General features: G+C 45.2%; 1 long non-coding RNA gene across 1 annotated transcript; it reads left to right on the forward strand.

Annotated features, from left to right (window-relative positions):
* The first annotated feature begins 14697 nt into the window (after nt 1-14697).
* LOC104650598 (uncharacterized) lies at nt 14698-20586 on the forward strand. The gene is made up of 3 exons (XR_744190.3): nt 14698-14766; nt 17273-17377; nt 19834-20586. It is a non-coding gene; the product is annotated as an uncharacterized LOC104650598 (long non-coding RNA).
* The last annotated feature ends 6451 nt before the right edge of the window (nt 20587-27037 follow it).

The following is a 27037-nucleotide window of genomic DNA, read 5'->3' on the forward strand; positions in this document are numbered from 1 at the left end:
AATGCCGTGTTTTAGGGGTGCTCCAGAGAGTTTAAAAAGTAAATAAAAGTAAATGTGGCCGGGCGCGATGGCTCAAGCCTGTAATCCCAGCACTTTGGGAGGCCGAGGCGGGTGGATCACGAGGTCAAGAGATAGAGACCATCCTGTTCAACATTGTGAAACCACGTCTCTACGAAAAATACAAAAAATTAGCTGGGCGTGGTGGCGCGTGCCTGTAATCCCAGCTACTCAGGAGGCTGAGACAGGAGAAGTGGCTGAACCCAGGAGGTGGAGGTTGCGGTGAGCCGAGATCGCGCCATTGCACTCCAGCCTGGGTAACAAGAGTGAAACTCCGTCTCAAAAAAAAAAAAAAAAGTAAATGTGGGGAGGGGCATCTCCTTTTCTGAGTGCCATGTCTGAAGGGACAAAGTCCACTTCCCACTCATTTCAGACCTAAGATTTTAGCTAGACATTCTAGTAGCTGAAACACGAGTCAGAAGCTCATCAGCTCATCGCTCTATGCCATTTTGGACAACCTGGCCTAAGGCTCTGCAAGCCTCAGTTTTCTCATCTGCAAAATAGGCCTTTTTTTTTTTTTTTTAAATACAGTTTTGCTCTTTTCATCCAGTCTAAAGTGCAATGGTGTGATCTCAGCTCACTGAAAGCTCCGCCTCCCAGGTTCAAGCAATTATCCTGTCTCAGCCTCCGAAATAGCTGGGATTACAGATACGAATCACCACGCCCAGCTAATTTTGTATTTTTAGTAGACAGGGGGGTTTTCCATGTTGGTCAGGCTGGTCTCAAACTCCCAACCTCAGGTGATCCACTCACCTGGGCCTCCCAAAGTGCTGAGATTACAGGCACGAGCCTAAAATAGGCCTTCTAATAATGCTTAGCTCAGAGGGTTGTATGAGGATTAAACAAGATAATATATGTGAGGTGCTTCGCAGAGCACTCAGCACACAGTAAGTGCTATGATTTTTCTTCTGCAAAGTCAGCAGTACTTGGGACTCAGAAACAGCTCCCAGCACAGGAGCTGTGTACTCAACATGGACACAGAGAGGGAGAGGCTTGCTCCGTGCCTGCTTCCAAACTTCAATCCCTGCAGCTCAAGAGTTGCCGCTAAGATCTTCTACCTGGCCAAGGTTCCCCACCCAAGTAGGAGTCAACCAGACGTTTAAAGACACCAAAGTTGGGCCGGGCGCGGTGGCTCAAGCCTGTAATCCCAGCACTTTGGGAGGCCGAGGCGGGTGGATCACGAGGTCAAGAGATCGAGACCATCCTGGTCAACATGGTGAAACCCCGTCTCTACTAAAAATACAAAACACCAGCTGGGCATGGTGGCGCGTGCCTGTAATCCCAGCTACTCAGGAGGCTGAGGCGGGAGAATTGCCTGAACCCAGGAGGTGGAGGTTGCGGTGAGCCGAGATCGCGCCATTCCACTCCAGCCTGGGTAACAAGAGCGAAACTCCGTCTCAAAAAAAAAACAAAAGGCCGGGCGCGGTGGCTCAAGCCTGTAATCCCAGCACTTTGGGAGGCCGAGGTGGGTGGATCACGAGGTCAAGAGATCGAGACCATCCTGGTCAACATGGTGAAACCCCGTCTCTACTAAAAATACAAAACACCAGCTGGGCATGGTGGCGCGTGCCTGTAATCCCAGCTACTCAGGAGGCTGAGGCGGGAGAATTGCCTGAACCCAGGAGGTGGAGGTTGCGGTGAGCCGAGATCGCGCCATTCCACTCCAGCCTGGGTAACAAGAGCGAAACTCCGTCTCAAAAAAAAAACAAAAGGCCGGGCGCGGTGGCTCAAGCCTGTAATCCCAGCACTTTGGGAGGCCGAGGTGGGTGGATCACGAGGTCAAGAGATCGAGACCATCCTGGTCAACATGGTGAAACCCCGTCTCTACTAAAAATACAAAAAATTAGCTGGGCATGGTGGCACATGCCTGTAATCCCAGCTACTCAGGAGGCTGAGGCAGGAGAATTGCCTGAACCCAGGAGGCGGAGGTTGCGGTGAGCCGAGATCGCGCCATTGCACTCCAGCCTGGGTAACAAGAGCGAAACTCCGTCTCAAAAAAAAAACAAAAGGCCGGGCGCGGTGGCTCAAGCCTGTAATCCCAGCACTTTGGGAGGCCGAGGTGGGTGGATCACGAGGTCAAGAGATCGAGACCATCCTGGTCAACATGGTGAAACCCCGTCTCTACTAAAAATACAAAAAATTAGCTGGGCATGGTGGCACATGCCTGTAATCCCAGCTACTCAGGAGGCTGAGGCAGGAGAATTGCCTGAACCCAGGAGGCGGAGGTTGCGGTGAGCCGAGATCGCGCCATTGCACTCCAGCCTGGGTAACAAGAGCGAAACTCCGTCTCAAAAAAAAAAAAAAAAAAAAAACACCAAAGTTAAAGGATCCCAAATGTGTGTGTGTGTGTGTGTGTGTGTGTGTGTGTGTGTGTGTATAATAAACATATTTAGGCCTGGTGCAGTGGCTCAGGCCTATAATTCCAGTACTTTGAGAGGCTGGGACAAGCAGATCACTTGAGGCTGGGAGTTTGAGACCAGCCTGGGCAACATGGTGAAACCCCATCTCTACTAAAAATATAAAAATTAGATGGGTATGGTGGTTCCAGCTACTCCAGGGGCTGAGGTTTGAGAATTGCTTGAACCCAGGAAGCAGAGGTTGCAGTGAGCTGAGATTGCACCAGCCTGAGCGAAATAGCGAGACTCTGTTTAAAAGAAAAAAAAAGTATATATTTTGTGTATACATATAATATTTATACAATAAATATTGTATAAATATTTATACAATAAATATTATATGTATTATATATAATATATGTATGTATATATATAATGTGTGTGTGTGTGTGTGTGTGTGTGTGTGTGTGTGTATAAAATGTATTTGGGCTGGGTGCAGTAGCTCATAGTCCCAGCTACTTGGGAGGCTGAGGTGGGAGGACTGCTTGAGCCCAGGAGGTTGAGGCTACAGTGAGCTATAACTGCACCACTGTACTCCAGCCTGGGTGATAGAGTGAGAGCCTGTCTTTAAAAATAAATAAATAAATAAAAATAAGGCTAGCACGGTGGTTCATGCCTATAATCCCAGCACTTTGCGAGGACGAGGCAGGCAGATCACTTGAGGTCAGGAGTTCAAGACCAGCCTGGCCAACATGGTGAAACGCTGTCTTCACTAGAAATACAAAAATTAGTCCAGTGTGGTGGTGGGTACCTGTCATCCCAACTACTCAGGAGGCTGAGGCAGGAGAATCGCTTGAATCCAGGAGGTGGAGGCTGCAGTGAGCCGAGATCACGCCACTGCACTCCAGCCTGAGCAACACTCTGTCTGAAAAAAAACCAAGTACACGTATAGACCTGTAAATACATATGTATGTAAATTTATTCTCTCTTAGGAAGGAACAAGGATTTTTCTGCCCTTCCCTAAGTGAAACCAACTGAGCAGAGTTGGCTCAAACTTCTCAAAAACAATTCACCTCCACACTTAAACCAGATCTGGAATATTTCAGCCCCAAGTACACCTTCGTGTGTGTTTCTGAAAAGTCACAAGGGATTCGAAACATGGTCAGAGTGAAACCATCATGAGCCTAAACACATTTCAGCTACAGATGTGGCAAGTTTTGCTTTGGTTTTCAGTTCTGGGGTTTTTCTGGGTTTTTTTGAAAACAGGATCTCACTCTGTTGCCCATGCTGGGGTACAGTGGCGTGATCATGGCTCACTGTAGCCTTGATCCCCTGGGCTCGAGCCATCTTCCCACTGCAGCCTCTCATGTAGCTGGATCTACGGGCATGAACCTCCCCACTGGGCTAATTTTTTGTAGAGACCACATCTCACTTGGTTGTCCAGGCTGGTCTTGAACTCCTGTGATGTGCGGCAAGTTTTGAGTGTTCACTTGCATCCTTTTAAAAAGTAAAATGCGGCCGGGCGCGGTGGCTCAAGCCTGTAATCCCAGCACTTTGGGAGGCCGAGGCGGGCGGATCACGAGGTCAAGAGATCGAGACCATCCTGGTCAACATGGTGAAACCCCGTCTCTACTAAAAATACAAAAAATTAGCTGGGCATGGTGGCGCGTGCCTGTAATCCCAGCTACTCAGGAGGCTGAGGCAGGAGAATTGCCTGAACCCAGGAGGCAGAGGTTGCGGTGAGCCGAGATCGCGCCATTGCACTCCAGCCTGGGTAACAAGAGCAAAACTCCGTCTCAAAAAAAAAAAAAAAAAAGTAAAATGCATAGAGCCTTTCTTTTACCTGACACTTAGACGTGAAATATTCTGCCACTGCTCTCTACACATACTCTACATTGTACACATAAAATTCTCACATCTACTCTTATTTCTAGCAGTCCCAAGACCCCCAGACCCAGCAATCACACCTGGCAGATCTTTAAACTTTACATTTAACACTGAAAAATGTGCCACCCCCTCATGCTCCTACCTACCCCTCCCACCTCTGGGCCAGGCAAATAGAGCGAGGACACATTTGTCTGGAAAGCCTGTCTGAGTTGTCCCTGAGAGCAAGGATCCCCTAATGCTGATCTGTGAACCAAGTTTCCACCCATTCCTGTGACATAAGCCAAATCAGAACAATATAGTTTTCTGTAAAGCTAAATAAATGTATTTCATTTTTAACTCAAATGATGTCCTCTTTATTTTTTGTTTCTTTTGAGAGAAATGCAGTGAAAATAGACTGAGATTAGCTGTGTTATTATTTTTTTTTTACTGTTCCTACTTGGCAAAATAAAAAGTTGGCAAACTTAGACTCCTTGAAACGTATTTTGAGATTTTCGTAGTCTACAAATTCCAAAAGTCTGAGAACCACCCATCAAAGCAGCTGAGTGCAAGAACTGAAGGAAACACATACACACTGAGACCTGCTGTGTGTCTGTTCCCAGGCCATGCCTGTGCAAGCCGTTTCACTTCATCCCTACAGCAACTTTCTGTTCCAGCAATCAGATTTCTGTTTGATAGGTATGGACAGTGAGGTTTCTGAGGTTAAGAGACTTGCCCAAGGTCACTCAGCTAGGAAGGGGCAGTGAAAAGGCTGGGATTTACACCTAGGCCGCCTGAACCTAGACACTCTACCCCTCCACCACCCCGCAATGCCTCTTCCTAAATTCCCCTACACAACGGGAGATTCAGGCAAACATCTACATTGAAGCAGGTGTAGCGCCTTATTAACAAGTCACCAGGCCGGGCGCGGTGGCTCAAGCCTGTAATCCCCAGCACTTTGGGAGGCCGAGGCGGGTGGATCACGAGGTCGAGAGATCGAGACCAACCTGGTCAACATGGTGAAACCCCGTCTCTACTAAAAGTGCAAAAAATTAGCTGGGCATGGTGGCACGTGCCTGTAATCCCAGCTACTCAGGAGGCTGAGGCAGGAGAATTGCCTGAGCCCAGGAGGCGGAGGTTGCGGTGAGCCGAGATCGCGCCATTGCACTCCAGCCTGGGTAACAAGGGCGAAACTCCGTCTCAAAAAAAAAAAAAAAAAAAAAAAAAAAAAAAAAAAAAGTCACCAGGAATAAATACATCCATAGATGAAGAACAATCCTTCCATCACAAACACTAGAGACAAGAGACACAGAGACAAACAGACAGAGAGACAGAAGGATGAATCACTGCATTTTACCGTCCACACAACTTTCAACAGGTGCAACGGCTGAAATGATAAAGGTGTTAAGTGCTGAAAAACTCAGGGATGCCGGGCGCGGTGGCTCAAGCCTGTAATCCCAGCACTTTGGGAGGCTGAGGCGGGTGGATCACGAGGTCAAGAGATCGAGATCATCCTGGTCAACATGGTGAAACCCCGTCTCTACTAAAAATACAAAAAATTAGCTGGGCATGGTGGCGCGTGCTCATAATCCCAGCTACTCAGGAGGCTGAGGCGGGAGAATTGCCTGAGCCCAGGAGGTGGAGGTTGCGGTGAGCCGAGATGGCGCCATTGCACTCCAGCCTGGGTAACAAGAGCTAAACTCCATCTCAAAAAAAAAAAAAAAAACAAAAAACAAACAAACAAAAAAAAAAAACTCAGGGACAAGCTGATTCATGATGTGGATAGGCGGGTCCTGGGCACATCAGCTGCCCTCTTCAGACACTGAGTCCCAGGAACAGGAACTGGGCACCGCACTAGCTGCCTTGTTACCAGACAAATGTACAGAAAGTGGCAGCCGGGGGAAAACAAGAATGATTAAGGGATGGAAGGATCCATGAGTGAAGATGAAGAAATAATTAGGCACAGCTTGGCTAACTCATAAATCAAGGAGGATCATTCCATCTACAAACGCCAGCAAAGTGAAAAGAACCGAAGAGGAAGATGAGCTATTTAATGTGCATTTAGAGGTAAAACAATGGTTGGAATTAAGAGAATGCTAAAAGCGGGGAGTCAAACAAGTGGATTCACTGTGAAAACTCGCCTCCCTAGGGGAAGGGGCCAGAACCCCCCGGGGGGCTGGAGACGCCAGTTAAATTGGACAAAACATCAGAAAAGGCACAGTGGGGAGGAGGCCGGCTCTGGACCCCGTGGGTGGATGAGACGTGACCTGCGTTCTTCTTACTGCTTCCTCACCTCCCTCTCCCTCCTCCCCTTCACTTCATGAAGACAGGATGGCAATCTGAGCAGGAAAACTGTGTCAACAAATATTGCAGGGTGTCATAACATAAGTCCGGCTAGGTTTGATTTGGGGCCGTAGGAGAGGAGCGCTAATTATCTCCAAGAAACCAGTCCATGACAGAACCATCCTGGGGACAGAGCAGCCCCTCACTGCTTCTCCCCAAGACCCCTGCGAGGGATCGGGTGGCCCAAGCTTATTTATCTATAACCACCTGTGAGAGGATGAACTGCTGGAATAAGCATGGCTCCCCTTCACTGCAGGCAAGATGGGGGTCAGAGTTTCGGCCTCTTCAGCCGCTGGAATCATCTGCCTGTGCTCCCACAGTGCCTTTTTGGGAACCCCTGAAGATGCCCTCTGAGCTCTGTTGCCTGGGAGAGAAGACCGGGGTTTTTGTCGGCCTTCCCCTGGGATCAAAACACCGCCCAATCTGTGAAGAATAGATTCTTGTCCTGCACACCTCACAGAGAAAAGGGAGGCAAGAAAACCAGGTTTCAAATGTAGATTTAGGAAGATGGTAGTGCTTAGAAGAGGATTTGAACGGAGCGGGTGAATGGTAGCTGCTGCTTGTGAAGGCACTGAACCCCAAGGAAAAAAAATGAAAAGCTGCAGCTATGTGGAAAACCACAAGCTCATATTAGAGTCCGTCTTGTATTATAAGCCCACCGTGACCTGGTTCCAAGTTTCTCATATCGTCATGCATGTTATTGGTGCTCCACAAAGTTTCATCATCAATCATGCAATGAAATAAACAAGAATAGCCGGGCGCGGTGGCTCAAGCCAGTAATCCCAGCACTTTGGGAGGCCGAGGCGGGTGGATCACGAGGTCGAGAGATCGAGACCATCCTGGTCAACACGGTGAAACCCCGTCTCTACTAAAAATACAAAAAATTAGCTGGGCATGGTGGCTCGTGCCTGTAATCCCAGCTACTCAGGAGGCTGAGGCAGGAGAATTGCCTGAACCCAGGAGGCGGAGGTTGCGGTGAGCCGAGATCGCGCCATTGCACTCCAGCCTGGGTAACGAGAGCGAAACTCCGTCTCAAAAAATAAATAAATAAATAAATAAAATATAAAAAAATAAATAAACAAGAATAATGTTGGAAATAGAAAGTCTCGATAAAGCATGGGAGACATAGTGAAAGCAAAGAGCTAAATCAACCACACGGCATAAATTATAAGCTTATTGAGGGCAGGGAACCTCTCTGCAAATTCTGCAGTTTTCTGCCCTTGGAGCTCCAAGCATTTAAGGGATAAGTGACTCTAGCTAAAAAGTCAAGCTTTTTAAAATAGTGACAACCCCCATGAGGTGTGCTTCAGCCCTTTTTCCACTTCTCTCCTTGGTCTCTTACTGATATTTTTTCCCCCTCATAAAACAGGCAGTCCAAGTTCTTAGTCTGACATGCTTCTCAGAACTGCCTGTTGGCTTTAAATGAGCTAAAGGGAAGTAATATAATACTGCCAGCTCGGAACATTATGTCCAGCCATTGACGATGCGGCCAAGTGGCCTAACTGGAGAGTGCTTGAACCCTGGGCTCTTTGTCTCGGGGCCACCTTCTCACACTAGTAGACATCCAGCACAGACTCTGAGCAAGGCACAGTGCTGACTTTTGAAGGAGGCCACAGGACACCAGAAACAGAGGCCCTTAAGGACAGGAGGGCTGCAGTGTTCATTTTTGCCTACTATTCGGGAAGAGAAGGATTGCAAGCCACCATTTAGACTAAGCCATCTTTTTTTTGTTTTAGACAGAGTCTTGCTCGCTCTGTCGCCCAGGCTGGAGTGCAGTGGCAGGATCTCAGCTCACTGCAACCTCCGCCTCCTGGGTTCAAGCAATCCTCCTGCTTCAACCTCCTAAGTAGCTGGGATTACAGGCACATGCCATCATGCCTAACTGATTTTTGTATTTTTAGTGGAGCTGGGGTTTCACCATGTTGGTCAGGCTGGTCTGGAACTCTTGACCTTGCGATCTACCCGCCTTGGCCTCCCAAAGTGCTGGGATTACAGGCATGAGCCACCACACCCAGCCTAAGTTATCTTACTTAGTCTAAATGAAGGCTCAGAAATGAAGTGTTAAGGTTCAGAGAGAGAGAGAGAGAAAGATGGCATCAATCCACAGAATGAGGGAGCACACCCCAGGGCAGGAAGAGGAAGGCCATATAGGCAGGACTCAGGAACCCAACACAAGCCACATGATTGCATTGATTAATCACCCCCCAACACACACGTGCACATCCACAGAAGACACAACTTATAAGGGACCTTCCTAGAACCAAGGATAAAAGATATAATCCCAGACTCCTGGGGTCATTATGTACACAAAAGGCACAGAAAAATGTAAACATATATCTTTAGCAATGAGGGCATTACAATAATGGTAATGAGAGGGATCACAGATGATTTTGAGAATGAACTGTGGATTAGATGGTAGCATTTGTGTTCATGTTAAGTTTCCTGATTTTGACAACTGTAGTGTACTTTTTTCGTGTGTGTGATGGAGTTTTGCTCTTGTTGCCCAGGTTAGAGTGCGGTGGCATAATCTTGACTCACCACAACCTCCGCCTCCCGGGTTCAGGCAATTCTCCTGCCTCAGCCTCCAGAGTAGATGAGACTACAGGCACCCACCACGAAGCCCAGCTAATTTTTGTATTTTTAGTAGAGACATGGTTTCACCATGTTGGCCAGGCTGGTCTCGAACTCCTGACCTCAGGTGATCAACCCACCTCAGCCTCCAAAAGTGCTGGGATTACAGGTGTGAGCCACCACATCTGGTCTGTAGCATACTTCTATTAAGAGAATTTGCTGATTTTAGGAAATATGTTATAGATGAGGAAGCGAAAGGCTAGAAAAAAAGGGTAAAAAATATTTTTAAAAAATAAAAAGGAAAAAAGTTTTAATTAAATTTTTAGGAAAAAATAAAAAATAAAAAAAGGAAATATACACTGAACTAGTTCAGAGTTTTTTTTTTAATTTTGATTATTTTTAAAGGCATGTATGTAATATCTGTAGAGCACAGAGGATGAAAGACTGATTACAAGTGGGTGAAGAAAGGCCGGGAGCGGTGGCTCAAGCTTGTAATCCCAGCACTTTGGGAGGCCGAGGCGGGTGGATCACGAGGTCGAGAGATCGAGACCATCCTGGTCAACGTGGTGAAACCCCGTCTCTACTAAAAATACAAAAAATTAGCTGGGCATGGTGGTGCGTGCCTGTAATCCCAGCTACTCAGGAGGCTGAGGCAGGAGAATTGCCTGAGCCCAGGAGGCGGAGGTTGCAGTGAGCCGAGATCGCGCCATTGCACTCCAGCCTGGGTAACAAGAGCGAAACACCGTCTCAAAAAAAAAAAAAATAAATAAAATAAAAAAAATAAAAAGTGGGTGAAGGAGGAAAGGAGAGGAAGAGAGGACAATCTCACCAAGGACTTTATTTCAGTAAAACATAAAGACAGAGGAGTTCATGAGAAGAGGAGGGATTGAAGACAGAAAAAATCACCGTGGGAGCAAAGGTACAGCCCAGAGGTAAAAGCAGGAAGGGGCGGGGCTGGCCGGGAAACCCTAGAACTGTCAATGTGTGAGGAGGAATGTGGATCAAAACACCAATGGGACAAGACTTCGAAGGGACTTAGGCTTGTGTGAGGCAGGCCTTGCACTGGAAAGACGAAAAGAAATTCCTCATACACACAATTCTTATCTGCAAAACCGCCACTGTCCATCTTTTTGCATGTGCATGACATGTACGTTAAAAAAAAAATAAAAAATAAAAATAAAATAAAATAAACACTGAAGAATATTTTGAAAAAAAAATTTAAATCAGTGTCAACTAAGCCAAGAAGGGTTGAGTAAACTCAGCTCCACCAATGTTTATGAGCAGCTGCCCTGTGCAAACGTTGTCCTGGGCCCTAGGAACAGAGGGACAAAAAGATGTGACTCCTGTCTTCAGGGTAGATCATAGGCTGGCAATCAGGAAGAGCTTCTCAAAGTGAGTTTTGAGCAAAGAGAAGTGGGAGGTGATTGACAATCAGCCAGGCCCACGGGCTTGGCCTCTTCAAGCCTACCATTGAACTGCGGGGCTGTGTTTGGCCTCCACTGTGGTTGGTACTCAGACATCAGAGCAGTGACGTTAGAAGGAAAGAACAGAGTGGAAAGGCTACTAGGTGACCAGGATAGGGAAAAGGGTCTTCTGAGTTATGGATGGTTAACCTGTGCTTAGCAACAGTGACAAATCCAGCAGAGGCATGTAAAGAAATAAAATTGGTCGGCTGGGCGCGGTGGCTCAAGCCTGTAATCCCAGCACTTTGGGAGGCCGAGGTGGGTGGATCACGAGGTCAAGACACTGAGACCATCGTGGTCAACATGGTGAAACCCCATCTCTACTAAAAATACAAAAAATTAGCTGGGCATGGTGGCGCGTGCCTGTAATCCCAGCTACTCAGGAGGCTGAGGCAGGAGAATTGCCTGAACCCAGGAGGCGGAGGTTGCGGTGAGCCGAGATCATGCCATTGCACTCCAGCCTGGGTAACAAGAGTGAAACTCCGTCTCAAAAAAAAAAAAAAATAAAATAAAATTGGTCAAGAAATTGAGAGGTTCATCTCATTCATTCACGTAAACACAAAAATCCTGGAAAACTGGACTGGGCGTGGTGGCTCATGCCTGTCATCCTAGCACTTTGGGAGGCCGAGGAGGACAGATCACTTGAGGCCAGGAGTTCGAGACCAGCCTGGCCGACATGGTGAAACCCCATCTCTACTAAAAACACAAAAATTAGCTGAGCATTGTGGTGGGTGCTTGTAATCCCAGCTATTAGGGAGGAGAATTGCTTGAACCTGGGAGGCAGAAGTTGCAATGAGCCATGATTTTGCCACTGCACCCCATCTGGGTGACAGAGTGAGACTTTGTCTCAAAAAAAACCTCAAAATCTTAGAAATTGAATTCAGGAGCATATTTTAAAAGATAATATATAATAACCAAGTAGGGTTAATCTTAGGTCTGCAAGGGTCTGTAACAATAGAAGGTCTTAACAATAGACCTGTTACTTAGGTCTGTAACAATAGAAAAGCTATTAATATAATTCACCATATTTACAGATCAAGGAGAAAAACCATATCATTAAAAAGATGCAGAAAAAAGCATTTGCTAGAATTTACCACCGATTCATAATGAAACTTCGTATCTCACAGTTTTTACCAAAAAAACATTACATCAAATATCATTCTTCAGGGTGAAATGTTAGAAGCATCCCTTTTAAAATCAGAAACAAGACAAAAATGTCTACATCAATGCTGCTTTCCAACATTGTACTTGTGGTCCTATCCAGTGAAATATAAGAAGAAAAGTAAAATGTGTAAGTTTTGGAAAGGAAGAAACAAGACTGATATTATTACAGAGAATATAATTGTTTACTTAGAAAACACAAGACTTTATAAAGTGTTGGAGTTATTGTAATTTTTAAAGGTTTAATGAAGAGGATGGGTAATATGAATCAACTGCATTTCTATACTCCAGGGATAAACACTTAGAGTGCATAATTTAAAAAGATGCTAGTTATAAAAGCAACTGAAATTAAGGAAGAAACATGATGCAAGACATGGAAGAACTTTATAAAGAAAAAAACACTAACTTTACTGAAAGACATGAAACAAAATTTAAGTAAATGGACAGATGAGCCACATTCATGGATAAAATGTCATAGTATGAAAATAGCATTGACAGGTACAGTGGCTCATGCCCGTAATCCCAGCACTTTACGAGGCCAAGACAAGAAGATCTCTTGAGCCCAGGAATTTGAGACCAGCCTGGGCAACATGGTTAAACTCCACCTCTACAAAAATTAGCTGGGTATGGTGGTGCATGCCTGTAGTCCCAGCCACTCAGGAGGCCGAGGTGGAAGGATCACTTGAGCCCAGGAGGCAGAGGTTGGAGTGAGCTGTAGTTATGCCACTGCACTGCAGCCTGGAGGTCAGAGCAAGATCCTGTCAAAACGAGAGAAGAAGAAAGAGAGAAAGACAGAAGGAAAGAAAGAAGAAAAGGAAGGAAGGAAGGAAGGAAGGAAAGAAGGAAGGAGAGAGAAGGGAGGGAAAGAAGGAAAGAGAGAAAGAAAAGATGTCAATTCTCTTCAAATTGATCTACAATGTCAACTGAACTCTAGTTAATATCTCAATAGGGATTTCAAAGAACTTGGCAAGCAGCTAATTCTAAAATGTATATGGAAGGATGGCGTCCTAAGAGTAACCAAGTCTTCACGTATAAAAACATAATATAAAGTGACAGTAAATAATAGAGTGTGGTATAGAAACAGGGACAAACACATTGACAAACGGAATTGAACAGAATCCCCCAAAGCGAACCTGCACATATATGGAAACCTGATTTAGGACAGCGGCGGCGTCACAGACCACAGGAAAAGGATAGATTGTCTAAGAAGTGGTGCCCACAATTTATTATTCACATGGGGGGAAAGATAGATCCCTATAGCATACCATCTCCGAAAGTAAATTCTGTGTAAATTAAAAGCAAAACGTACACGGCAAAACTTTAAAACTTTTAGAGAAAATAGAGAATTCCTTTATGACGTTGGGACAGGGAAAGATTTTCTATACAAGGTATAAAATGGACTAACCATAAAATAAAAGACTGATATACTACGGTAAAAATAAGAACTTCTTTCAAAATCCATTTTCAAGAAAATGAGGAGGCAAGCCACAATGGAGTGGTATCTGCCTCAGCCTCCCAAAGTGCTGGGATCACAGGCGTAAGCACCATGCCTGGCTCCTGCCTTATTTTTAACCTCAGCATTTATCATTGCCATACATACTATCTATTTAACTAAATGATGTCTACTGGGGAGAGCAGGTGACAGGCAATCACAGCAAGAATTTTGGTGTATTTTGTTCCCTGCATACGTAATACACAAGAGTGCCTGGCACATAGCAGGTGCTCAGTAAATACTTGTTGATTAAACAAACTTTTACAAATCAATAATAAAAATACCAACGGCCCAATAGAAAAATGAGCAAAAGATTTAAACAGACTTTTCAAAGAATAAAAACCACAACTAGTCAATAAACATATAAAAAGATGTGCAAGTTTATTAATAATCAGGGAAATGCAAATAAGACCAAAACTAGATACTATTTTACACCCACCAGATTGGTAAACATTAAGAATTCTGACAGTTCTAAGTATTGGCAAGGATGAGGAGCAGAGGAAATTCTTAATACACCTGCCATCGGGAGTATAAATTTAAAGAGACTCTTTGGAAAACAATTTGAGATTGTCTGGTAAAAGTAAAGATGCGCCTAGCCTACACACCAGTTGATGTATTCTTAGGCTTACAGCCTGAAATGCTGTGTGGTCCTGGTGCTGATATGTGAATAATCTGTTAGAAATACAGAAGTTTATTGGGAGGCTGAGGCGGGTGGATCACGAGGTTGAGAGATCGAGACCATCCTGGTCAACATGGTGAAACCCCGTCTCTACTAAAATACTAAAAATTAGCTGGGCGTGGTGGCACGTGCCTGTAATCCCAGCTACTCAGGAGGCTGAGGCAGGAGAATTGCCTGAACCCAGGAGGCGGAGGTTGCGGTGAGCCGAGATCACGCCATTGCACTCCAGCCTGGGCAGCAAGAGCGAAACTCCGTCTCAAAAAAAAAAAAAAAAAAAAAAAAAGAAATACAGAAGTTTAGAGTAAGCATGTAAAAAAGTTTATAGCAACTTGACATATTCTATTTGTTTAGACATTTCAAAAATCATAGTGAAATATCCATAACATAAAATTGACCATTTTAACCATTTTAAGCATACAGTTTGGTGGCATTAAGTACAGTCATATTGACACAAATCATCACCACCATACATCTCTAGAACTTCATTTATCTTCCCAAACTGAAATTACATACTAATATGGTTTGGCTGTGTCCCCACCCAAATCTCATCTTGAACTGTAATTCCCGTAATCCCCACATGTTGTGGGAGGGACCCAGTGGGAGGTAATTGAGTCATGGGGGCAGTTATCTCCATGCTGTTCTCAAAATAGTGAGTTCTCACGAGATCTGATGGTTTTATAAGGGGCTTTCCCCCACATCACTGGGAACTTCTCCTTGCTGCTGCCATGGGAAGAAGGATGTGTTTGCTTCTCCTTCACCATGACTGTAAGTTTCCTGAGGCCTCCCCAGCCATGCTCAACTGTGAGTCAGTTAATCCTCTTTTCCTTTGTAAATCTCCCACTCTCGGGTGTGTCATTATTAGTAGCATGAGAATGGGCTAACACACATACCAACAACTTCCCCTTCCCCCAATCCATATCAGCCACCATTCTACTTTCTGTCTCTCTGATTTTGACTACTCTAAGTATTCATATAAGTGAAATCATTTAGTATTTGTCCCTTTGTGACTGGGTGATTTCACTTGGCATCATGTCCTCAAGGTTCATCCACACTGTAGCGTGTGTCAGAATTGACTTCCTTTCCAAGGGTTAGTAATATTCTATTGCATGTTTTGACCACACTTTCTTTATCCATTTATCCATCAGTGGACGCTCAGGTTGCTTCCATATGCTGTCTGTTGTGAAAAACCGCCACACTGTACTTGTTGGATGATAATTTATGTGTATTGAATATAATAATTAAAAATTCGTGTTTATATTTTGTATGTCTTTGAATTCTTAAAATTTCACTTTCCAGGTAGTTAATTTTTATTGTATTTTACAAAAGTATCAGTCTGTGACAGATTGGAAAACATTTCAAAACTCAGCATAGAGAGTTTAAGAAGCACCACCCTAGAGCAAGGGCTTTCAAACTTTTCTATGAACTGTAGTAAGAAAATCTCATTAGCCAGGCGTGGTGGCATGAGTCTGTAATCCCAGCTACTTAAGAGGCTGAGGCAGGAGAGTGGCTTGAACCCAGGAGGCAGAGCTGAGATTGCGCCATTGCACTTCAGCTCTGGGTGACAGAGCAAGACTTGGTCTCAGAAAAAAAAAAGAAAGAAAAGAAAAAAAGAAAGTCCCTTCACATCACAACCCAGGATACAAAAACATAACTGAAACAAAAGTTTCATGGAGCAATACTTAGAAAGGAATTCAGTTTCTGCTCTGTTTCTTTCTTTCTTTTTTTAAAGCCTTGACTGAATCTATCAAACTGATTTTATGACCCAGTAAAGACCATGAATCCCAGTTGGAAAACCAGTACTCTTGAGAAAATCTTGCACATATGTTTCAGGATCCATGTACAAGAATGTTCCCAGTAGCATTACTGATAAAGGCAAACACACACACACACACACACACATACACACACAGGTGTGCACACAACCTAAACATTCATCGATAGGACACTAAATAAATAAATTGTGATATATTTACTTAATAGAATACTACGGGGGCCCAATCGATGTTTATTGAATGAATTAGTAAACAGCTGTGAAAATGAAGTACAGCTACACCGAGCAATTTGGAAGAATATTAGAAATACAATGTGAAATGCAAAAAGCAAGTCACAGCCGACTCTATATGAAGGAAACCATTTTCATAAATCTAAAAAAGTAAGCCAAACTAAATACTCTATTGTTTAGGTTCACATATGTGTGATAAAACTATCCTAAAAAGCAGGGAAGTGATAAACACAAAATTCAGGATAGCAGTGACTTCTGGGAGGTAGGCAGGGGGCCGGATTAGGCAGGAGTTCACAGGCAGCCAACAGAATTGGAAATGTTATTCAGTTGGGCAGTTTATAAATGTTCATTTTATTATGTATGTTTTGTACTTAGATATATGTTGTAGAAACTCTTTTCTCTATGAAGCATGTTTTAAAGATAGAAATGTAGCCGGGCGCGGTGGCTCAAGCCTGTAATCCCAGCACTTTGGGAGGCCGAGGCGGGTGGATCACGAGGTTAAGAGATCGAGACCATCCTGGTCAACATGGTGAAACCCCGTCTCTACTAAACATACAAAAAATTAGCTGGACATGGTGGTGCGTGCCTGTAATCCCAGCTACTCAGGAGGCTGAGGCAGGAGAATTGCCTGAACCCAGGAGGCGGAGGTTGCGGTGAGCCGAGATCGCGCCATTGCACTCCAGCCTGGGTAACAAGAGAGAAACTCCGTCTCCAAAAAAAAAAAAAAAAAAAAGATAGAAATGTAGTTGATGAAATTGGAGGACCGAGGATTCTACACACATTGAGCAAGCCATCTAACTCTTTCATGGAATATCAAAATGTCGATAAAATAGCCCTCCCCCCCCACCCCCCCGCCGCCCGAGCTTCTTCCAAGATTTCGAGAAAATAAGCATTTGATAAGCATTTGAGGGTCCGGTTGAGAAGTGTGTCAAGACAAGATTTCACCTTTCCCCTCACAACATAACTACCCAGTCCCCTCCTCATACCCGTCCCGTCAACTCTCCTCCCACTCCCAACTGCTTCCAACAGCCATCCAATGTTCCTCTGCCTCCCTGATTGCCAATTGCTTTTAGAATTCTGGGTCGCGGACCCGGGGTGACCAGAGTCCCTCAGACTACAAACCCCTCAACTGCAGGGGCCCAGCCTTATTCTTCTCTGTATTTCTGATCTTCAGCCCAGTGCCAGGACAGGGCAGGTGTTCTGTAGTTGTTTTCCATATGAAGAAGGAAGCACTTAAGGAAAGAATAAGTGATAACCCCCTAATGCTAAAGATGAGACACAGTTGGTCACTGCGGGTTATTTCAGGCTGTTCCGACTCATGATCAAGCCTGAGACAGAGTGATGGGCGTGGCTTCCCAAAAGGTAAGTATCAATCAAAAATGTGAGGGAGAAAGTAAAATGAAGTCACAAGTAAAAGTGTGGAAGCAATAGGCTCAAAAAAAAAATTAGAAATCTTGACAATTTTTAAAGTCCAACTGGACTTACCAGTAAATTGGCAGTTATTATCTTTTTTCCCACTTTTTTTTGGGGGGGGGTCACTCTGTCACCCAAGTTGGAGTGCAGCGGCACGATCACTGCTCACTGTAGCCTCCACCTCCCAGGCTCAAGTGATCCTCCCACCTTGGCCTTCCAAAGTAGCTGGGACCACAGGCACAGGCCACCATGCCCAGCTCATTTTTTTTATTTTTAAATTTTTGTAGAGATGGGATCTCACTATGTTGCCTAGGCTGGTCTCGAACTTCTGGAACCCAAATGATCCTCCCATCTGGCCCTGCCAAACTGCAGAGATTACAGTCACGAGTCGCTACACTGGCTCCCCCTTTCATTTTTATCACAGTGCATCACGGAGTGTCCTGAGGCAGAGCACCGTGGTTAGCAGTGTGAAATATGGAGACACCGTCCGGGTTTGAATCCTGCTTCTTCCACTTACTGGATGTTATGGAATGAATGTGTGCATCCCCAAAAAATTCCTAGGCTGAAATCTTAGCCCTCAAGGTGATGGTGTTAAGAGGTGGAGCCTGTGGGTGATAATTAGGTCAGGAGGGTGGAGCCCTCGTGATTGGATGGATGACCTTATGAAAGCAACCCAGAAAGTTCCCTTGCTGGATTTCCACCATGAAAGGATACAAGGAGAAGTGGGCAATCTGCGGCCCAGAAGAGGCCCCTACCAGCCCTTGCCCATGCCAGCAGCCTGATCTCAGACTTCCGGACCCCAGAACTGGGAGAAATCAACGTCTGTTTATATGCCACCCACCTCACAGTATTTTGTGTTTTTTAAAATTTATTTATTATACTATAAGTTCAGGGGTACATATGCAGAACGTGCAGGTTTGTTACATAGGTATACACGTGCCATGGTGGTTTGCTGCATCCATCACCCCATCATCTACATTAGGTATTTCTCCTAATGCTATCCCTCCTCAATCCCCCACCCCCTGCTATTCCTACCCTAGCCCCTCACCCCCTGACAGGCCCTCGTGTGTGATGTTCCCCTCCCTGTGTCCATGTATTCTCATTGTTCATCTCCCACTTATGAGTGAGAACATGCGGTGTTTGGTTTTCTGTTCCTGTGTTAGTTTGCTGAGAATGATGGTTTCCATCTTCATCCACATCCCTGCAAAGGACATGAACTCATCCTTTTTTATGGCTGCATAGTATTCCACAGTGTATATGTGCCACCTTTTCTTTATCCAGTCTATCACTGATGAATATTTGAGTTGGTTCCAAGTCTTTGCTATTGTGATCAGTGCTGCAATAAACATACGCGTGCATGGTATTTTGTTATAACAGTTTAAGCTGACTAAAATACTGGGTAAGCTTGGGCAAATTACTTAACCTCTCTGAACCTCAGCTTCCCCATAGCACCTACCTAACAGAGTTGCATGACAATAAATGATTGGCAGAGTTGATCTTCGCATAGAGAACAGTGCCTGGCACACAGCATTCCCATATTGGTGTTCTTAAATAAAATCCTTACCACGATTGACAAATACCCACGTGCCCATGTGCCCTACTGTACTCAGGTATTAGTTGTCACGCGGGTGCTTACACTTCCATAGGGGGAAAGCAATGTCTGCTGCCTTTTCCATAGTAAGCCCTTGAATGCTTTTGTCTCTACGGAGCTTTGCTGCGGGATCCTTTGTGGGGCACACTTGAAGTCCTGTTGGTATCTCCTAAGATGATCGCCTTTAAGGTGCTTGGATTCCTGACATTCTTCCCTCCGCATGCCTAGCCCAGCATTCTCTCTTTGCTCTTCTCACCGTCTCTGCTTCCTCTCCCCTCTCCCCTTTCGGACTGTCACGACAGCCTCCTAACCGACTTCCCAGCCTCCAGTCTCTGCCATCCACGGCTCCAGGACCCAGGAAGTCTTCCTCCAGCAATGCTGTCGACATCATTCTCACCCGCCTCCTTCTACTCAGCACCCTCCACTCCCTCATCACCGTGCGCTGAGCAGTGTTCAGATTCCTTAGCTTGACTATTCAGAACCCCCAGAGTTAAACCTTAGCCTCCCGATCTCACTTTACCTCCCTTGACTTGCCTTTTTCTTTTTTTGAGACGAGTCTTGCTTTGTTGCCCAGGCTGGGGTGCAGTGACACAGTCTCGGCTCACCACAACCTCCGCTTCTTGGGTTCAAGTGATTCTCCTGCCTCAGCCTCTTCAGTAGCTGGGATCACAGGGGCCTGCCACCACACCCAGCTAATTTTTTTGTATTTTTAGTAGAGACGGGGGTTTCACCATGTTGCCCAGGCTGGTCTTGAACTCCTGACCTTGTAATCCGCCTGCCTCGGCCTCCCAAAGCACTGGGACTATAGACGTGAGCCACCGCGCCCAGCCTCGACTTGTCTTTCAAAACATTTTGTTGGCAGTCTAGTCATCGCCTCCACACCAGTCACGCCTTCTCCCACCTAGACAACATCATCTCCACTCCCAAGCCTGAAATGCTCCCCCCCATGCCTTTGAGGTTAAGGTCTGGGAAGAAAACTCTAAGAAGAGAGAAAAGGGCACCAATATGGAGACCTTAGAATATAAAAAGCAGACTTAATCTGTCTAACTTGTTTCTTGACTTGGCCATGATCCCAGGAATGGAGGAAGGATCTTCCTTTTCCTCCTCCTCGAGAGGCATCAGAGCATGGGCTTTGGCTCTGTTACTTCCTGGCGGGGAAATTACTTACCTACTCTGTCTCAGTTTAACTTATGTCTTAAAGGGGTAGAGTAACAGTATCCACTGGAGTAGATACGTTGTTATGCCTCCCAGCCTCTCCTTCGGGACCTGGTTACTTAATTCCCTGGCTGCAAGGAGTGTTAGCTGCGGACTGCTCACAGCTGAGTCTCTCAGAGGAATTGCCCTCAACCGAAGGAAGTTGTATTACCCAAGATGAGGTCTCCTCGCTGGGGCAGCCTGCATCCAAAGACGACTCAGTGGGGTGTACGAAGGCCTGGCCTCCTCACCTTGATTGGACAACTCCAAAGGGCCAGCCCAGTTTCTGATCTCCCCATAGAATCTCCCGAAGCCTCCAGTGTGACTGCATCAGAGCCTGACTTCTCATTCCACCCAATCCAGTCTCCTTTCCTTCTCACAGGTGTTGTTCCTAAAACTCAATAAACTGCCTACATGCAAATCTCTGCCTCCGAGTCTGTTTCCCAGGAAACCTGACCTGCAACAGCAGTTAGTTGGCCTAAGACAGCCATCTCAAAAATGGGATTTGGGAGCTGTGTCGCTAGCTGGCTAACTGGTTCTGAGGACCCCATTATGAACAGTAGATAAAATCCTGGGGGCCCCCGGCACACAGTTAGGGTGCAATTGCTAACACTTTCGCTGGTGATGAGCTGGCAGGGGACACAGGTAGCTGTTAATATTCCAGAGGCTGCAGCACATCAAGCACTTGAGAGGTTCTGGATAAATAGCATTTGTAAAGACTGCAGAATGAGATGGCCGTTGCTGGGGGTGGTGGGTGCTTAGATTCATTGGAGAAAGACAGTGAAAGACCCAGAATGATTAATTACCAATATAAGGCAAAGTACACGTGCTTGGGGATATCTTTATAGAGAGACTCATCTCCTGTACTCAAGGGTAGAGAAAACTAAGGATCAGGCCCAGAACTCAAATTATAAAAGGGACGAGACTCCAAAGAAGATTGAATTCTCAAGTGCAGCAGATCTTCTATGCCAAGGTCAGGGACCTGATCGGAAAGAATGGGAGCCTGAGACTCTCATGAGGCTGCAGTCAAGGTATCGGTTGAGAGCATCTGCTTCTAAGCTCACTCTCATGGCTGCCGCAGGCCTTAGATCTTAGAGCTTCCAAGCTCCTTCCTGCAGTTGCTGATAGACCTTGGTAAGTCACCATGTGTTCTGAGTGTCCTGGCAGCATAGCAGCTAGTGATGAGAGACAGACAGACAGACAGAGAGATCCAAAATGGAAGCCATAGTCTTTTTGAATCCTAATGTCGGAAGCGCCATTTCATCGTATCTGCCATTTTCTATTCATTAAAAAGGAGCTACTGCTGGGCGCGGTGGCTCACGCCTGTAATCCCAGCACTTTGGGAGGCTGAGGCAGGCGGATCACGAGGTCAAGAGATTGAGACCATCCTGGCCATTGTGGTGAAATCCCGTCTCCACTAAACTACAAAAATTAGCTGAGCATGTTGGTGCACGCCTGTAGTCCCAGCTACTCAGGAGGCTGAGGCAGGAGAATCACTTGAACCCGGGAGGTAGAGGTTGCAGTAAGCAGAGATCCCTCCACTACACTCCAGCCTGGTGACAGAGCAAGACTCCTCAAAAACAAAAAAGAAAAAAAAAGGAGCCACCAAGTCTAGTCACTCGAAGGGAGAACACCGAGGGAGTGAATGTCAACAAGCAGAGATCACTGGGGATCATCTTAGAGACTGTCTTCCACAATGTCATAGACCTCTTCGGGTTCTGGAGACTGCATGTGTCACACTTGAGAATATCATTCCAACCCATTTACTTAGTGACAGGGAAAGTTGTCTTTTAATGGGGCCCAGGGCAAGAAAGGGCTCTGCAGCAGGTGTAAACTGTGGTGCAAGAGGCTCTGTGGCATCCATGGTGGAAAAAGACTTGGGTCATCTACTTTGTGGGCAAAGAAAAGTGGCCTGAGGTCAGAATATATCCAGAATTATGAGCAGGAATTATTGGCTTGATTTGTGGGTCAAGGGTCTGGAAAGAGAAACGTTGGAAAATTAGGGACAGGATGATCTGGGAAAGAGATAGGTGGATGAATCTATGGAACTGTGCACAAAGTCTGAAGATCTTTACACATGAGATCTCTGCCGTAACTGCTTAACAGTTCAGCTCCCTCTGCTTAATCTGGTGTCCTTCGCCCTTCACAGGTTTCGTTCCTGAGAATATCCCCACTGCCTGCATGTAAATCTCTGCCTAAATATCTGTTTTCCATAGAACTCAACACCTCCCACACAGAGTCGTTATAAGGATTAAATGAATGAGTGTCTGGAAAAGATTTGGAACAGTGCCCGGCACACAGTAAGCACTGCGTAAGTGTTTACTGTTATTACCCTTCCCAGTACACTGTTGTGCCCTGCTCTCACTCCTTAAACCTAGATTAGTTCTATTACAGCCATACATCAATCTTCCACTGCGTGGTTCATACCACACTGGTGATAACCAAAGAGATTTTAGGTAATTTAAGAAGTACGCTGACATTTTTTGGCCAGGTGCGATGGCTCACGCCTGTAATCCCAGCACTTTGGGAATCCAAGGCGGGCAGATCACCTGAGGTCGGGAGTTCAAGACCAGCCTGACCAACATGGAGAAACCCCATCGCTACTAAAAATACAAAATCAGCTAGGAGTGTGGCACATGCCTGTCATCACAGTTACTTGGGAGGCTGAGGCAGGAGAGTCACTTGAACCCAGGCAGGGAGGTTGCGATGAGCCGAGATCATGCCATTGCACTCCAGCCAACAAGAGTGAAACTCTGTCTCAAAAAAAAAAAAAAAAGAAAAGAAAAGAAAAGATGTATGCTGACCTGACATTTAAAAATTGTTTTAATTTTTTTAAGTTAAAAAATAATTTTAGGGCCGGGCGCGGTGGCTCACGCCTATAATCCCAGCACTTTGGGAGGCCGAGGCGGGTGGATCACGAGGTCAAGAGATTGAGACCATCTTGGTCAACAAGGTGAAACCCCGTCTCTACTAAAACTACAAAAATTAGCTGGGCATGGCGGCGCGTGCCTGTAGTCCCAGCTACTCAGAAGGCTGAGGCAGGAGAATTGCCTGAACCCAGGAGGCGGAGGTTGCGGTGAGCCGAGATCGCGCCATTGCACTCCAGCCTGGGTAACAAGAGTGAAACTCCGTCTCAAAATAATAATAATAATAATAATAATTTTAGATTTACAAGAGTTGCAAGGAAATGTGCAAGGAAGTTCTGTGCACCCTACTTCCAATCTCCTCCGATGTTAACATCTTACAACAGTTGTATTCTATCAAAACAAAGAGATTGGTACTGGTACAATCCGTAGACCTTACTTGGATTTGGCCGGGTGTGGTGGCTCATGCCTGTAATCCCAGCACTTTGGGAGGCAGGGGCAGGCGGATCACCTGGGGTCAGGAGTTCAAGACCAGCCCAGTCAACACGGTGAAACCCCATCCCTACTAAAAATGCAAATATTAGCCGGGTATTATGACATATGCCTAGTCTCAGCTACTCAGGAGGTTGAGGCAGGAGAATTGCTTGAACCTGGGAGGCAGAGGTTGCAGTGAGCTGAGATCACGCCACTGCACTCCGGCCTGGGCAACAAAGTGAGACTCCATCTCAAAAAAAAAAAAAAGAAAAAAAAGAACTCACTTGGATTTTATGAGTTTTACATGCACTCATTTGTGTGTGTATGTGTAGTTCTATGTGATTTTTATCAATATATGCAGACTTTCACAACCACCGCTGAACTGGAGATACTCAACGATGCCATCACTTCAACACTCCTTTGTGCTACCCTTTCATAATCACATCCATCCTCTCTCCCTCATCCCTAAACTCTGCTCTCCTCTTCTAAAGTTTTATCCTCTCAAAAATAGATCAATGGCATCATATAGTCTGTAGCCCTTTGAAACTGGCTTTTTCTCACTGTGCTTAATTTCCTTCAGGTTCTTCCACGTTGCGGCATGTATTAAGAGTTCATTCCTTTTTATTGCTGAGTAGTACTCCACCGTATAGATGTACCACAGTTAACCATTCACATACTGAAGGACATTTGGGTTAATTTCCAGTTTTCTGGTTATTCTGAATGCTGCTATGCATATTCATGTATAAGTTCCTACAAGAAAATGTCCTCTTTTTTCTGGAATAAATGCCCAAGAGTGTAATTGGTGTGTTGTATGATAAGTCTATCTTTAGTTTTGAAAAGAAGCTGCGAAACCATTTTCCCAAATGGCACTATCACTTTACATTCCTAGCAGCAGCATATGAGAGATCCAGTTTCTCTACGTCCTTACCAGGATTTCATGTTATCACTATTTTCCATTTTAGCTGAATTTACTCATATGGCTATCTCACATTTATGGCAAATAATGCTGGTTTTGTTTTTATAGCAATGATAACAAAACATTATTTTAAAAGAAAATTATTTAAGTGTTAAAAATAAGTTGAATCAAAGGAGAATATTAAGTAAGTAAAAGTTTCATTGTACATGTTGATGGCAAAAACCATCGCGAACTCAGTGCATTAACGTGTGATGTTTGGGAAACGCTACCATGGTGTATCCGTAGTATGAGTTAAATTTGTGGCCCAGCCGCAGGGTATTTGGGCCAACCATTTTGTTTATGTAAAAATATTCCAAACAATTGATCCACAGTGAAATTTGCAGAAATACATATTTGTGTTTTGAAAGCTTCTCCCACTAACTTGTGTTGCTTTATTCTTTTAGAGTACGTTCTGTATTATCTACTGAACTGGAAATGCCACAAAAACAGGCATCCTGTCTTATACCTCTTATAACTCAGCAACTAATACACCTCTTATAACTCAGCAACTCACACATCGATAAGTGTTTCATGATACTTCCATGTGTGGTAGGAATCCCTGAGAATATTCGAAATTGCTTGTGATGATAGATTACTACATTGGCATCCCCGAATGAACCATGACTCCTGGTGTCAAGCCCTTGTGGAATAGCTTCCTATCCTGACTCTAGAGTTATCCAGAGTCCTGGACAGTAGCAAGTGTGATATAGACCAAGACTTATTGTTCGTACATCCTCTTGCATGCTCCTTCCTGTAACCCAGTGCCATGTGGATAGAAAGTCGAGCCCATCGGTCGGGCACGGTGGCTCACGCCTGTAATCCCAGCACTTTGGGAGGCTGAGGCAGGTAGATCACGTGAGGCGTTCGAGACCAGCCTTGACCAACATGGTGAAACCCTGTCTCTACTAAAAGTACAAAAATTAGCTGAGCATGGTGGCAGGCACCTGTAATCCCAGCTACATTGGAGGCTGAGGCAGGAGAATCGCTTGAACCCAGGAGTTGGAGGTTGCAGTGAGCCAAAATTACACTACTGCACTCCAGTCTGGGCAAGAGAGTGAGACTCCATCTCAAAAAAAAAAAAAAAAAAAAAAAAAAAAAAAAAAAAAAAAAGTACGGACTCCTGACGGAGAGAGAGAGGCCACACGGAGACACACTACAGACACCACAGGTGAGAAAGGCCACTCGGTGGAGAACCAAGATTCCCAGTCAAGTTCTCAACTGAATGTAGGCTCATGAGAGACCCCAGGCAAACAGCATGTGGAGCAGAGCTCCCCAGTCAGCCATGAGAAATCAATCATTTTTGTTTTAAGCTATTAAGTTCCGGCATGGTTGGTTACATAGCAGTAGATAACGGATATACTTATGCTGCCTTGGCTAAGAGAAGGAGATCCTTTAGCAATTGGATTAATTCATCCATGATGATGGATTTTGGATAGGAGTGAAAACTAAGAAGACCTAACCAGAGGGAAAATAAAAAGAGGACAGAAAAAAATACAGTCAGGATGGGCTTATGTATTATTAAAAGGTCAGGATGTTTAAATCAAAGAATCACGACATTTAACAGCTTGAAATACTTCATGATCGCAGGATGGCTAACATGTGACCTAAATGCCGCCTATCCTCTCTTCTGGGCCCATGCAGACATCACTAAGTGATCACAGAGCTCTTTCCTACTGAACTCAGCATAGCTTTTGAATCCTTATCTGCACAGCCTTCCCGACAGACATTGATCAATTAGCTAGGTTGGCAAAGAATGTGGTACCAATCTTCACCTCCAATCTCTGCCATTATTTTTCCCAATAAGTGAACCCAGTCTTAAGAGGTTTATTTGCAGAGATAGTCACAGAGCTAGCAAGTAATAAAGTTAGGATTAAATCTCAGGACTCCTGAAGAGCTTCGGAATTTGTCAAGTCTGGCCCGAGACCTGGCTCTGCCACCTTTCAGCTATCTGATCTAGCTTAGATATATTATTTAACCTCTCCGTGGCTCGATTTCCTCATCTGCAAACAGGGATGCTATTACTACCTCACAAAGTTACTGTGCCAATTAAATGGGTTCATCCACTCAATGGGAAAGGGCTTGCCGCCATGCCTAGCACAGGATGGGCTCTCAGAGCACACTAATTTCTTGACAGATATCGAGTGCCTGGAGGGGCGAGTTCAGTGCTGTAACCCTGGCCCATGAGAGCCAGCAAAGGGAAACTCAACAAATTTTGTCTATAGCAGGGAAGGTGTGTGGTTGGCACTGAAACCAGCAGGCAAGGCCACAGAGTGAAAAAGCAAAAGCGGGCAAGAGGCACCCAAGAGAAAGTCTGTGTTCTCTGTGTGTTGGGGGTTGGGGCAGCAATGACTTGCCCTTTCATCTACCCCTGCCATTCCCTATGCCCTCATCATCGTCAAATGGCCTTACCGTTTATCTAAAATACGAGAATTGGGCGGCCTGAAACAACATGGAAGCCTTGTCTTTCCGAGAAAAGCAGAAAGCTGTTTTCCAAATCTGAGTCTCGTTCTTCCCACCTGGGAACCCCCTACAGCTCCATTAAGACACCTGAGCCTCCTTGTTCTCCTTCCTCAAGTCCT

Source organism: Saimiri boliviensis, chromosome 6, assembly GCF_048565385.1.
Source record: "Saimiri boliviensis isolate mSaiBol1 chromosome 6, mSaiBol1.pri, whole genome shotgun sequence".
Lineage (NCBI taxonomy): Eukaryota > Metazoa > Chordata > Mammalia > Primates > Cebidae > Saimiri > Saimiri boliviensis.